Source organism: Gossypium hirsutum, chromosome A08 (genome assembly GCF_007990345.1).
Source record: "Gossypium hirsutum isolate 1008001.06 chromosome A08, Gossypium_hirsutum_v2.1, whole genome shotgun sequence".
In the NCBI taxonomy this organism is placed as follows: Eukaryota; Viridiplantae; Streptophyta; class Magnoliopsida; order Malvales; family Malvaceae; genus Gossypium; species Gossypium hirsutum.
The window spans coordinates 19,673,866-19,687,599 of record NC_053431.1 but is presented as its reverse complement, the minus strand read 5'-3'; the positions used below and the strand labels follow the sequence as shown (position 1 = coordinate 19,687,599).

At 32.9% G+C, this 13,734-nt stretch overlaps 1 pseudogene; it reads left to right on the top strand.

The window, feature by feature from the left end:
* The first annotated feature begins 1,675 nt into the window (after positions 1-1,675).
* Positions 1,676-4,753, top strand: LOC107924984 (uncharacterized; annotated as a pseudogene).
* Positions 4,754-13,734: the final 8,981 nt, after the last annotated feature.

Below are 13,734 nucleotides of genomic sequence, written 5' to 3'. Positions count from 1 at the left end.
AAAATTAGTTTGTTTTCCCTTATTATTAATTAAATTTCCTAAACTCCCCTTTTCTTCTTCTATGTTCGTTCCTTTCTTTCCTCTTTTCTTCTTCTTTTCTTTCAGTTTCTTGTTATTTTCTTCCCCTCTTTTTTACTTTTGTTTGGGCACTCTATTGGCGGATTTCATTACTCCTTTCAATGGTAAGACTGATCGTATAAGTTTTGGGGTAAAATTAGTTGACTTTCACTATTTTATTTTTTTCAAGAATCAGTTTTCTACTCGTTGGCTCGATTTCTATGTTTAAAGTGTTGTTTTGGTTGTCTTTTAGGCAATAATTCTAAGGGTAATGTTCCTTCAACACGTTAATTCGATATATCGCTATTTTGTATGATGTGAGTGAGAAATTTCTCAAGAATCGTGCTTCTACGTTGAATTTTTCAAAATAACACTTTTTGGTTCAATTGTTTGAGCGTTTGGTTGAGAATTAGCTGTTGAATTGGTCTTTGGTTGTGCGTTATTAGGTTTCGGAGTCTTTCTTACTGCTTTTACGTAAAAACTACATTAGGTGTGTAACGAAAACCTGATTTTCTACAAATTTTGAATGCGAGAAAACATGGTTGTCGATGCCACACGGTCGTGTGCTAGGCCATGTGGTAGGCCGCGTATGTCACACGACCGTGTGTCAGTTCATGTAACAAGCCATGTAACTCACTATTTTTGAATTGGGGTCACACGAGCCAGGGACATAGATGTGTGTCTAGGCTGTGTAACTCGTTATTTGTGAATTAGGGTCACATGGGCTAGGGATAGAGCCCTTTTTTTAAGTCGTATAACTCACTGTTTGTGAATTAGAGTCACATGGGCTAGGGACACGTGTGTGTGTCCAAGCCGTGTGAGAGATATTTTTAGATTGGAGTCACATGAGTGTGCACTTGGCAGTGTGTCAGACTGTGTAATTCACTATTTTGAGCCACACAACCATGTGCCAAGTCATGTGATAGGCCGTGTGGACGACACAGGCCAAACACCCAGGTCGTGTGAATCCACGCGAGTATGTGGGCCAAAATACTAAAAGTTTCCCTAAGGTCGTAAGCATCATTCGAATCGAACCTAGGCTTTCCATAGGGTTCATATGATCTGAATTAGATCTTATAATTAGATGTCCAATAATTTGAAATTGATTAATTGAATATCTATAGATATAATTGATGCGACAACTGAAATGAAAATGATCTACATTATCTGATTATGAATTGTACTTGGTTAACTATATGTACATCCTTGAAATTTGATATTTGTAATCTGCATCTGTAGTCGGTGGGAATGGTATGAAGAAGAAAGTGTTAATAGTCAATGATCTATTGAATTGAGTGGCTAAGCCACAATTCTGTATCTGATTCTGGTAATTTATTGTATATTGATCTGATAGCTAGTCTGTAATCACTCTGAAATGTGCCGTACCGACACTAATTAAAGTGTAGGGCTGGCTGGTTACCTGATACCCTATATGTTGTGTTGGGATGGTCGGAGATGGTATGTAGCAGATGCGGGTAGGAAATTGCATCTAATCCTGATCTATTCTATATCTATATTTGATCTGCTCTGCATTTTATCTAAATTGTTATGATAATACTGAGTATCATCTGTTTCTGATTCTTTATTTAAGGCTCCATTTGTTTGCAGGAAAACATTTTCCGGAAAATGTTTTCCTGCTTTTCCAGTGTTTGTTTATCTGAAAACATTTTCGAAATGGAAAATGTTTTCCAATACACGGGTAAAATGACTTACGTTTTTTGGAAAATGTCTTATGGATTTCATTTCTGTAAGACATTTTCCGGTTCCTCTTCATCCAGGTAAAAGTTTTCTTCTTCCCTTTTTCATTCATTTTCCTTCTTCCCGTTCTTTATCTTCTACTCCATCGCATATCTTCTCTTCTCAGGCTGCTGTTTCATTTCTTCTCTTTCTCAGGCAAATCTCGTTCTTCTTCGCTGGGCCTTGGCTAAGGTATGGCATAAAGCTCTTTTTTTTTCTTCTTACCAATTTTATGCCTGAATTTTATGCCTTTCTTTGTTTCTTTATTTTTAATTTTTTTCTGGGTTTGGGTAAATTCTATTGATTCAGGGTTTTGCATGTGCTTCTGTAATTTAAGGAAAAATGGAATTTCTTTTTCTTCTGAAATTATACTTCTGTAATTTGGGGTGCTTTTGTTGTCTATCAGTAAGCTGCAATGTATTGGCACACACCTTAAAAACTCTGGTTCGAACATCACATATATTGTTTCGTATGCATGTGTAACCTTAATGGTAAGCATAAAAATGACGAAAGGTTTTTATTATCTTGTTTGGAATGAACAGCGTCAACCTTGGGCACCTGGAAGCCATTGTCTACATTCTTCAACAACCTTTTATAACTGTAGTTTCTCGTGCTCGCAAGCCACTTCCTCTCTCATTTTCAAGTAAACATAAAACCCTTTCTGCTGCTGCTTCTTTGAATTCCATCCACGTCCATATTGTATGTAATCTCAACAAAAACCCAGTTTGGGTTATTGTTTCTGATAGAAACCTGAATTACATTACTTGGCATTCAAATAACAAAACCAAGGGTTTGAAGTCTAAAATTCAACAAGTTCTTGTTGCAGCAAAGTCAACCAACACCTTAAGACCTTACTCTATTATCCTTTTATTTTCAAATGGACTCACCATTTTTAACCATCAGAAACTTAAAGATGAATTTGGTGCCTCCAAGCTAGCTCTGGAATTCTTTGACTCTGATTTTGATTTTGCCGAGGAAACTGAAGGTGAATGGGTTCATGTAATTCTAGAGTTGTATAAGGAGGCATGTGTACTTGAAATTAAGGTTGATCATGTTGTGAATAATGTCATAAGTTCTGAGCATGAGGTGAAAGACTCATTTCTAAAAGTATTTCCTCCTGAGCATCAAGGAGAGAACGTGAATCCTAACTTAGGCTCCAGCACTTCTTTTTCTGCTCTTCTTTCACAAATGAAAAAGGTGGAATCTACTAAGATGGAGGATTTTTCAAATGACGATGATTTTATCAACTTTGATACAACAGCTTTAATAGCTATTGTATCAAGAATTAGCAATGGTTGTGTAGAGGAACTTTTGAATAAACCAGAGTTTGAACTGCGACATCGATTCAAGGGAAATTATGATTTTGTGATTGCCTAGGTAAAATTTTCATTAAAGCTATGTTCTTCCCACTAAGTTGATCGATATGGATAAATGAAATCTCTTCCTCAATATTCCTATCTTTGGCATTACCCTATAAAACCTTGATGGTCTAAAACAGGTTCTACACATGGATATTTAAATTGAAAATTATGTTTCTTTGAAGGTTCACTATATGTATACAACTTCTGATGACTTTTTTTTTAATTTGTGGAGTACAGTTCACTAATCTCTTATTTGCTCTGGTTCATGCGTTGCCTACACATTAACTTAAAGATGAGGAATGACAGTGAGGAATATTTATTGTTAAATTAATTACAATGAAATGAGTTGGCTTGTTGCGGAAAAGTTAGATGGCCAATTATATCTCTTCACCCCCTACAAACCTTACTAGAAAGGTTGAAAAGATTATAGAAGATATGCCATTTTCTCAGTAGCCAACTGTCATTCCATCGTAGTAGGAAAAGTAAAAAGATTTTCATTTACATGTATAAATTTTCTCTCTTTTTAATAAAATCGGTTTTTGTTCTACTTTATGATGCTAACTTTTTACGTCTTCTATTGTTAGCATTATTGCTATTCTATTTTATGCCTTATTATATATTAAATTATACGTAGAACTTTCTTTTAACAAGGTTTGTACCTCTTGCCAGGCAATGTCTGAACTTCAGTACCCAATACACGCGAACCTTAGTGCTGCTGTATCTGGGAAGAGGGGCATAATATGTGAGAGTGTTCTTTCAGAGTCCAAGAAGCTAGCATTGATGTGTGGAGGAGCTAATGAGAAGCACAGAGCTGATCAGCTCCTAAAATGCCTCTTGTGAGTTTTCTGACAACTATTGCTAGGTTAATGGTGAAATGACATGAGTCTAAGGATTTAACTAAGTGATAAGTTATTTAGGTTTGTGGTAGCAAATCAAACTAGCACGAAATCTGGTTTCAATTCTGAAATCTCAATTAAAGCTGCAGAAATTTTAATAAAGAAGAAAAAAACTAAGTTTCATTGCTAGCTTTTCATCGGAGTCATAGGACTCATTTCTAAGGTTTACTGATTAGAGTCAGAAGTGCATACTGCTGGAAAATCACAGGAAATAGTGCCCTTTTTGTGAAATAAGTTGTTATGCTATATCTTAGATCCTAGGTTATACTTGGAGTCATATGGCTTATCTCAACATTTATATGTATGAACCGTAACAGGGTCGTGCGAGATAGCCCTTCAGAACAACTGATAGGCCTGCCAACTACAAGAAAGCTAGCACTGAAAAACAAGATTGTGTTTGGAACTGGTGATTACTGGCGTGCCCCAACTTTGACTGCAAATATGGCATTCGTGAGAGCAGTAGCACAGATAGGGATGTCTTTGTTTACTATTGAGCATAGTCCACGAGCTTTAACCGGTAACTAGCTGCACTAACCAGTCAGACATATCGGTAAGAAGAGATCCATTTTGGTTAAAGCACTCGTGGGCTATGTTTATTGTTGTTACCTATAACTTGTATACAGTTAACCAGACTTGCTTTTTTACTAACATTTTGGCTGTTTCAATTAATGAAAGGTATAGTTAGAGAGCATTTTAAAGGAAGATGGCCACTTTTGCCCATTAGATAGAGACAGATATATATAATAATTTAACCAAGTAGGCTTAAGCTTAAGAGACATTAGCCTTTGTGCTTGATTATATCATATTATGGTTAACTAGCTACCCTAGAAGCTCTGAAGTTACAGTAATAATTTGCTGATCCTCTTCAGTTAGAAGCTTGCCCATTATTTCGCAAACTTTATTATATGTCCTTTTCACTAGGGTAGAAGAGAAGATTGTAAAAACCAAAATGAGCTGCAGTGTTCAGTTTGCTTATGTATGGCTTTCAGCTTGTTTTTTTTATTATAAAAAGATTCACAATACTGCGTATTAGCTAGATTTTTACTTTAGAAGAACGGAGTAAAACCGTGATTGCTCTTATTCTTCACTTTTGCTTGATAGAGTAACAAAGTTTGAGTTGGTTAGATGTTGTGAGAACCAACCCATAGAATAATGGAATAGGTATGATGTGCAACATTAAGGCTTTGCTTTTATGTTATCATTTCAGTTTGGAATGATTTGTTTTTATGTATTAAGGTAGAAAATGGCTATTTCTTTCATCTCATTTTTCAAAGAAAATTATGTAAAAGCTATGTTTATAAAAAAAAATTCATGTAAAAAATCAACTATTAGGCTTTAATTGAAAGGGTAGAGTTGAGGTTTATGAAAATCTTATTGTCTTAGGTTCAAATCTAAGATTTATTTTGGGTTTAATTTGTTTTTTAATATAAATTTTATATAAAAAGACACAAATACGTTTATAGTAATATATTTTTTTGAAATGTCTTTTAATTTTTTTATAACTAAATTGGTGTTCAATTAACTCATGAAATTAACTCAGTCAAAATATAAATTTATTAATATATGTAAAAATAACTTTTCCGAAAAATATTTTCAGAAAATCTGCCAAACAATAGAAAATATTTTACATAGATCCATCCAAACAACAGAAAAGTAAATCATTTCTAGAAAACTAAATCATTTTCCAGAAATTATTTCCTGGAAAACATTTTACTGCCAAACAAACGGAACCTAAGTTTGCAAAAATTTATGTTATCTCTACATTATTGTCTTGTCTTTATAACTATTACACATATTAAGTTATAAAATCATTCTATTTGTGACTGAATTGTAGATAAACCATAGACTTAGGAAGTCTCGACGTGTCAGGAGCTCGGTTATTTCTCTTACTAGATATTTATTGTTTGTTTAAACTTAAACTAACATATGTTTTTATTTTGGACTATGGTTTGTAAACTCAGATTTCCATTTTGGATTTAATTGGTTAGGTATTTCCTATAAGACGAGTTTTTAAAATACTTAAAGGTTGGTTTTCCCTTAAACATTTTGATATAACCTCTATATTTGGTCTTAACGTCTAGGCCGGGTATGGGGTGATACAACCAAAATAAAAATTGACTTACAAATTGGCATTCATTTTTACTTCAAGGAAAATGGTTACTTAATTTGCATAATTTGCACATGGTTGGCATAATAGCATAAAAGTAATCAATCAATCAATTTACAACCAATTTACCTTTTCTTCTCCCCCTTTTTGTTCAAATGACAAATAAAGCTTAAGGAGAGAAGTGCTTAGTTCAACATAATAGATAGATAAAAGTGAATAGGTAATGATCTAAAAAATTAGTGCATCTCAAAATACCAATAAAGCAGTAATGTGCAAGAAAACATAGATATAGGCATTAAAAAAATATAGGTGCAAATGTTATGAGTATGAAATGAATGGAAATGAAAAATGCTAATCATCATGACGAGAAAAAGGAGGAGTTGAAGGAAAATGAACAAGGAAAGGTGTCATTTGCATGTCTAATGTGGATAGCCAAGAATTAACGTCTTACCTATGAGATTGAACATTATCTCTAAGACCTCGAAGATTATTTCTCAAAGAATGGATAACATTGAGGATGGCACTATTGATCTCGAATGAAGGTTGAGAGGCTTGAGAGGATGAATTCAGATTAGGAACATGTTCGGGCGAAGGAACATGCTCTATGTCGAAAAGTCTTCAAAAGTGGCGTGATATCATCATCTTTATTTTCTTCCAGATGGTCGCTCTTAATCCACATATCGGTGGTGGCATTATAATGATATCACATATAATGAAAGGCCCATAACTAATAGGTTGGTTAGAAGTACCTCTATGAGTGCTAATGCCTATCCTCCTAAGGAGTTTCGAAGCTTCACATGTTTTTTAATAGGGCGAAGGTTACAAGTTATGGTCAAGTGGAGGACACAATCATGAAAGTTAAGTTTGGATGTCGATTCAGACTAAATAAAAAAGGCGAAATTAAAATGACCTTTTTCATTGGAGTTACATCCAGGTGGCAAATGAAGATAATCACCAAACTCTTCTAAGGTAAGACGTATAGGGTTTTCATTAAGAAAGAGGTGATGGCTATAACGATGTCCCTAGACTCATCATGTTCGAGTCTGGCATTAGAGAAAAATGCTTGAACAAGATTATAGTAAGTAGGCAAATAATATTTAGAAAATCTATCCAACCCTAATTTTGCAAAATAAAGATATAGGAAAAATTAATACCCTTTAACATGGCCATATCTATTTTCTTAGACTCCTAAACTCTCTTAGATGCATACTTTCTAGCAAAAGGGTCACGAGAGGCATCATTATGAAAGCATTCGTTAAAAGATTATATTGGGCCACTAGGTTGTTGGGAAGAAGATGCTTCGGTTCTAGGCCTTTACTTAGGAGCCATTCTATCTATTTAAACACTTAGAAACACAAAGACTTAAAAAAAATTCTTTAGGGAATTTTAACAAACACTTTGTGGGTAAGGGTTTGGGGTAAAAAATATAAGAAAATGACTAGTAAATGGAAACCCCCTGTAACAAAATACAATAAATATAATTCAAATCAACAAAATAAACCATCAAGAAACATTATTTCAACCTATATTTATAAAATAAAAAGATTGAGAAAATTAGGATTTACCTTAAAAAGTGTTGAAATAGGCAGAATCTCCAAGCAATGTTGAACAAATCTTGACAAAAGAATGTTTGGAAGTGTTGCAAAGGCAAGATTTGATGAAAATTTCAGGAAATTTGAAGAAACTTTGGAGAAGAAATGAGAGATTTTCGGTGAAGGGAAGAATTCTTTTTTAGGGCTTTTGAAAATCTGTTTTAGAAGTAGTTATAAGTGCCATTGAAAACCCTAAGGTATCGATAATTTATCATGAGTACCAATATTTTTATAAAAGTATCTATATTTTAAAATTTGTATCGATACCAAATTGCAGTTCTATTTTTCAAGTGCAAAAAAATTTCCAAAATGAGAATTTTAGGTCCTAATGTTTTCTAAGGGTCCTAATATGACTTCAAAATAGTTCTTAATAGTTACAGGTGCATAAAAATGCACAATGTGAGCAAGATGCATGTAATTTACGAAGCAAAATAATTTTAAAAAAATGACTAAGTTAACAAAAAAGAGAGAGTCTATTTTAACAAGTTCAAGAGCAACAAAAAACTAGACTAATGAGGTTAAAATAGAATAATTATCCATACGAAAAATCCCCCTAAAAAAATCCCCCTAACTTTTTGCAGATAAGAGCCATATAAATCATGAATATATACTTTTGCAATTAATTTAAAGTTATAAAACAATTTTAAAACAACAAAGTGCTAACATTCATTTGAACACAAAATTAAAGTAATGTAGTAATACCTAATTCTCCTCTAAGTGTCCAAAATCTTTCTTTGTCTAAAGGTTTTGTAAAAATATCTACTAATTGATTTAAGGTGTCAACAAACTCAAGAACTATCTCTCCTTTTTGGACATGATCTTTAATTAAAAAATGTTTTATTTCAATGTCTTTAGTCCTAAAATGTTGGATGAGATTTTTAGTGAGACAAATAGCACTAGCATTGTCACACTTGATAGAAATGGTATCTATATCAATTCCATAGTCCTTAAGTTGTTGTTTCATCCATAAAACTTAAGCATAACAACTACCGGTAGAAATATATTTCGCTTCAGTGGTGGACAATGCAACACTATTTTGTTTTATAGAAAACCATGATATAAGCATGTTGCCTAAGATTTGATAAGTACCAGAGGTGTTTTTCCTATCTAATTTGCATCTTCCAAAATCCGCATCCAAGAATGCATGCAAGCTAAAGAATGAGTCTCTAGGATACCAAAGACCTAAATTAGGATTATCTCTAAGGTATCTAAAGATTCTCTTAAGGGCATGTAAATTTGATTCATTAGGACAAGGTTGATATCTAGCACACAAGCATACATTAAACATAATGTCGGGTTTACTTGCGGTAAGATAAAGCAAAGAGCCAAACATTGACCTATACGATTTTAATTTACATATTTATCATCCTCATCTTTTCAAGCTTTGTAGAAGGGCCCATTGGTGTAACTTATGGGTTGATATTGTCCATCCCAAACTTCTTGAGAATTTCCCTTGTGTACTTAATTGGATTGATGAAGGTGCCATCATTCCTTTACATGATTTGGAGTCCCAAGAAGAAGTTCAGTTCTCTCATCATGCTCATCTCAAATTCACCTTGCATTAACTTAGAAAATTCATAACAAAGAAAATCAATAGTAGAACCAAAAATAATATCATAAACATAAATTTGAACTATTAATAAATCATTGTCTTTTCTTTTAATAAAAAGTGTTGTATCAACCTTCCCTTTATTAAAACCCTTTTCAATAAGAAAATTTGAGAACCTTTTATACCAAGCTCTAAGAGCTTGTTTCAAACCATTTAAAGCTTTTGAAAGTTTAAAAACATGGTTTGAAAATTTTGGATCTTCAAAACTGGGTGGTTGTTCAACATACACTTCTACATTTATAAAACTATTTAGAAAAACACTTTTTACATCCATTGGCTATAATTTAAAATCATTAAAGCATACAAAAGCTAAAAGCATTGTAATAGCTTCCATCCTAGTTACGGAGCATAAGTTTCATCATAATCTATTCATTCCTCTTGAGTGTAACCTTGAACAACAAGTCTAGCATTGTTCCTCACTATGTTACCACTATCATCTAGCTTGTTCCTAAAAACCCTTTTAGTACCTATAGTAGATTTATCATGAGGTCTTTCAACTAAGGTCCATACTCTACTTCTCTTAAATTGATTTAACTTTTTTTGCATAGCCAATATCCAATATTCATCATTTAATGTTTCTTTGATATTTTTAGGCTCAATGCATGAGATAAATGCAACATAATTACCAAGTATTTCTAAGAGAAGATCAAGTAGTTACCCCTTTGGATGGATCTCTCAAAATCATACCATCATTCACATAGTTAAGTGCTCTTGGATGAGTGACTTCCCTCTCCTCTATTGTAAGCTTCTCTAGAGCATCTTGTGTTTACTCGTGTATCTTTTCACTTGATGTTTGATCCACTTTATCATCATCATTGAAAATTTCTGCATCATCATCATCATCATCAATATAAGAATCCTTTTTAAGAGGAAAGTTAGACTCATAAAAAACCAACATGAATAGACTCTTCTACTACTAAAGTTCTTTTGTTAAACACTCTAAAAGCTTTAGAACTTAAAGAATAACCAAGAAAAATTCTTTCATCACTTTTTGCATCAAATTTACCAAGATTATCTTTGTTATTATTTTAAACAAAACACTTGCATCCAAAAGGATGAAAATAACTAATGTTAGGCTTTTTATTTTTGAAAAGTTCATATGGAGTTTACTTTAAAATAGGCTTAATCATCACTCTATTAACAATGTAACATGTAGTACCCCATACCTGGCCTAGATGGTAAAACCAAGAATAAAAAGCTACATCAAATCATTTTAGAAAAGTTCAACCCTTAACTATTTAAAGTTTAACAATCAGAAATCATTTAAATAGTTAAACCAACGTGGAAATCCAAACTTATAAACTGTAATCCGAAATAAAACACGCGATAGTATAAGTCTAGATAAAACAGTAAAATAACTAGAAGAGAGATGATTGAGCTCTTGCTATATTGACCTGCCTAAGTCTGTAGGTTACCTGAAATTCAACAAATAGACTAAATGATTTTACAACTCAGTGTGTAACTTACATTTGTAATTAATCAATAACATAACATATGTGATTTCAGTTTTTCATTAATCAATTAATTCTCGAAATCAGATATAGAAACAAAAATAGAGGATATCAGATGCAATTGCAAAATATTTCATATTCAGATGCAAATTCCTACCCCTAACCACTACACACCATATAGGGGATCAAGTACTCATCCATCTCTACACACCACATAATGACTGTATGTCACATTTTAAAATATTTGCAATTTAGCTGTCAGATCAAAATGTGATAAGTCACCAAAGTCAAATATATGTTTGTGGCTTAGCCACCAAATTCGACAGATAATTAAACTACTCACACTTCCTCCTTTTTGCAATCCCAACTCAATGTAGATGCAGATTTAACAGGTATAAGATATGTGTATACAATAATACAAATTCAAATCTTGCTCATGTACTGCTATCACACTTACTTATCAGATTTCATATCAAATATTTATATGAGAATAACAGACTATTCAGTAACAAATCATCAGATAACGGTTTCATGGTCTAGTTTAGATGATACAGACCCTATGGTAGGCCTACGTTCGATTCAAATGACAATTATGGCATTAGGGAAAAATCTTAATTTTTGGCTCACACACCCATGTGGATTCACACGGCCTGTGTGGCTCAAAACAGTGAGTTACACGGTCCAGCACACAGCCCAGCACATGTCCATGTTACTCAAGACCCAAAATACATCTCACATGGCCTAGGCACACGCCCATGTCTCTGGCCCGTGTGTCTCTAATTCCAAAACAGTGAGTTACACGATCTAGGCATGCACCCGTGTCTCTAGCCCATGTGTCTCTAATTCTAAAACAGTAAGTTACATGGCCTACCACACGACTGTGTGGTGTCAACAACCATAATTTTTGGCTTCTGTCGTTCGTAATGTTTTGGGTTTTTGTTACACTCCTGTAAACGATTCGACGTAGAAGCAAAAAAAGTGACTCTAAAACCTACAAATGTTAACCCAATGACCAATTAACTCATTATTTCCAAACTAGATCTAGAATTAGTGCACAAAATTGAATTACGTCAAATTTTTTTGACAAAAACCCCAAACTCGAAAACCAACACTTACCTTCTCGCACAATATAACAAATTCACAGAATTAAAGCATTGGGGGAATGTTATTCTCAAGATCTTCACTTAAAAAAAACCAATTTGAAGTTTAATGGAAAGTTCAAAATGAATTGGCAATAATAATGAACCTCGACAAGAATAAACAAAGTCAAGTAGAAATGGAAGAAAACGATGACGAAACTTACGCTATTGGCCTTTCAAACGAACAAGAGACAATCCAATTCCTCAAAATCCAACAACAAAAATAACAAATAGAAGAAAAAGAGAAAGCACATGAGGAAGAAGAAAATGATGGTAACAGAAGAAAAGAAAAAATTTAAAAATGTGAAAAATAAAATGGGGTTTTGGAAAAATAAAAAAATTAATTAATAATAAAAAATTGATTTCACAAATAACACAAAAACATTTCCTTATTACTTAAACAGTGACTCAACACAAGAACAAAGAATATACAGAAGATTAACCATTGAACCAACAGGCTCATTCTTGACACAAGTTACGCCAAATTAAACTTAAGTCGAAAGTTCATGGATAAGGGTTACGTTAAACCAAAATGAATTTTTTTCCAAAGGTGCGACTTGAACCCCCAATCTCAAGCACATTATCAATGCACTTAACCATAGAAAAAAAGACTTTATTATGATAGGATTTAACGAATAACGTTGAAAATTTCGGGGTGTTGCATAAGAAGCAATGTTTGTGGCTTTCACCCAAAAATATTTTGGTAAATTATTTTCACAAAGCATGGTTCTAGCCATTTCTTCTAAAGTTCTATTTTTCCTATCAATAAATCCATTTTGTTGAGGAATTCTAGGTGCAGAAAAATTGTGGCTAATTCCATTAGAGTTGTAAAAATTTTCAAACTTAAGATTTTGAAATTCGGTTCCATGGTCACTTTTAACACTAGTGATAGACTAACCTTTTTTATTTTGGTTCATTTTTTAAAATGTGATGGACTTTTCTAAAGCTTCACCTTTAGTACTTAAGAAAAAAATCCAAGTAAATCTAGAATAGTCATCAACAAGCACAAAAGCATATTATTTTCCATCCAAGCTAGTTGTCCTAATAGGACCAAATAAGACTATGTGAATTAATTGAAGAGTTCTACTAATTGATACATCATTAATAGGTTTAAAAGAAACTCTTTTATGTTTACTCTTTATACATGCAACACAAACTTTATCTAGTTTAAAATCAATTTTAAGTAATCTTCTTATTAAGTTATTTTTAGCTAATTTATGCAATATGATCATGCTAGCATGTCTTAGTTTCCTATACCATAATAAAGAACTATTTTCATTTTTAGTAGCAAGGCAAATGTTAGATTCATGCAAATCATCTAAATGCACAATGTATGTATTTCATATCCTATGTCCTACAAGCATAATCTTATTAGAAACAATGTCAAAAACTTTACAACCATTAGACTCAAATATGACATTAAGACCTTTATCACATAATTGACTAATACTTAGTAGATTATGCTTAAGACCGTTGACATATAAGACATTTTCAATAAAAGTTGATTTTTTACCAATAGAGCCTATTCCTTCAAATTTTCCTTTGGAGTTGTTTCCAAATGTAACTTCTCTATTTTTTTACTTCAATTTGATAAAGTGACTCTTGTCACCGATCATGTGTCTTAAGCATCCACTATCACGATACCATGATTTTTTGCTTTATTTGTCCACCGTGAAGCAATGCTTATCTTCCTACAAACATAAAATTAAGCTTTGGTTTTTGGTACCCAAATTCTTTTGGGTCCATAAGCATTAGTTCCTATAACTTTAGTCCCTTTAGGTATCC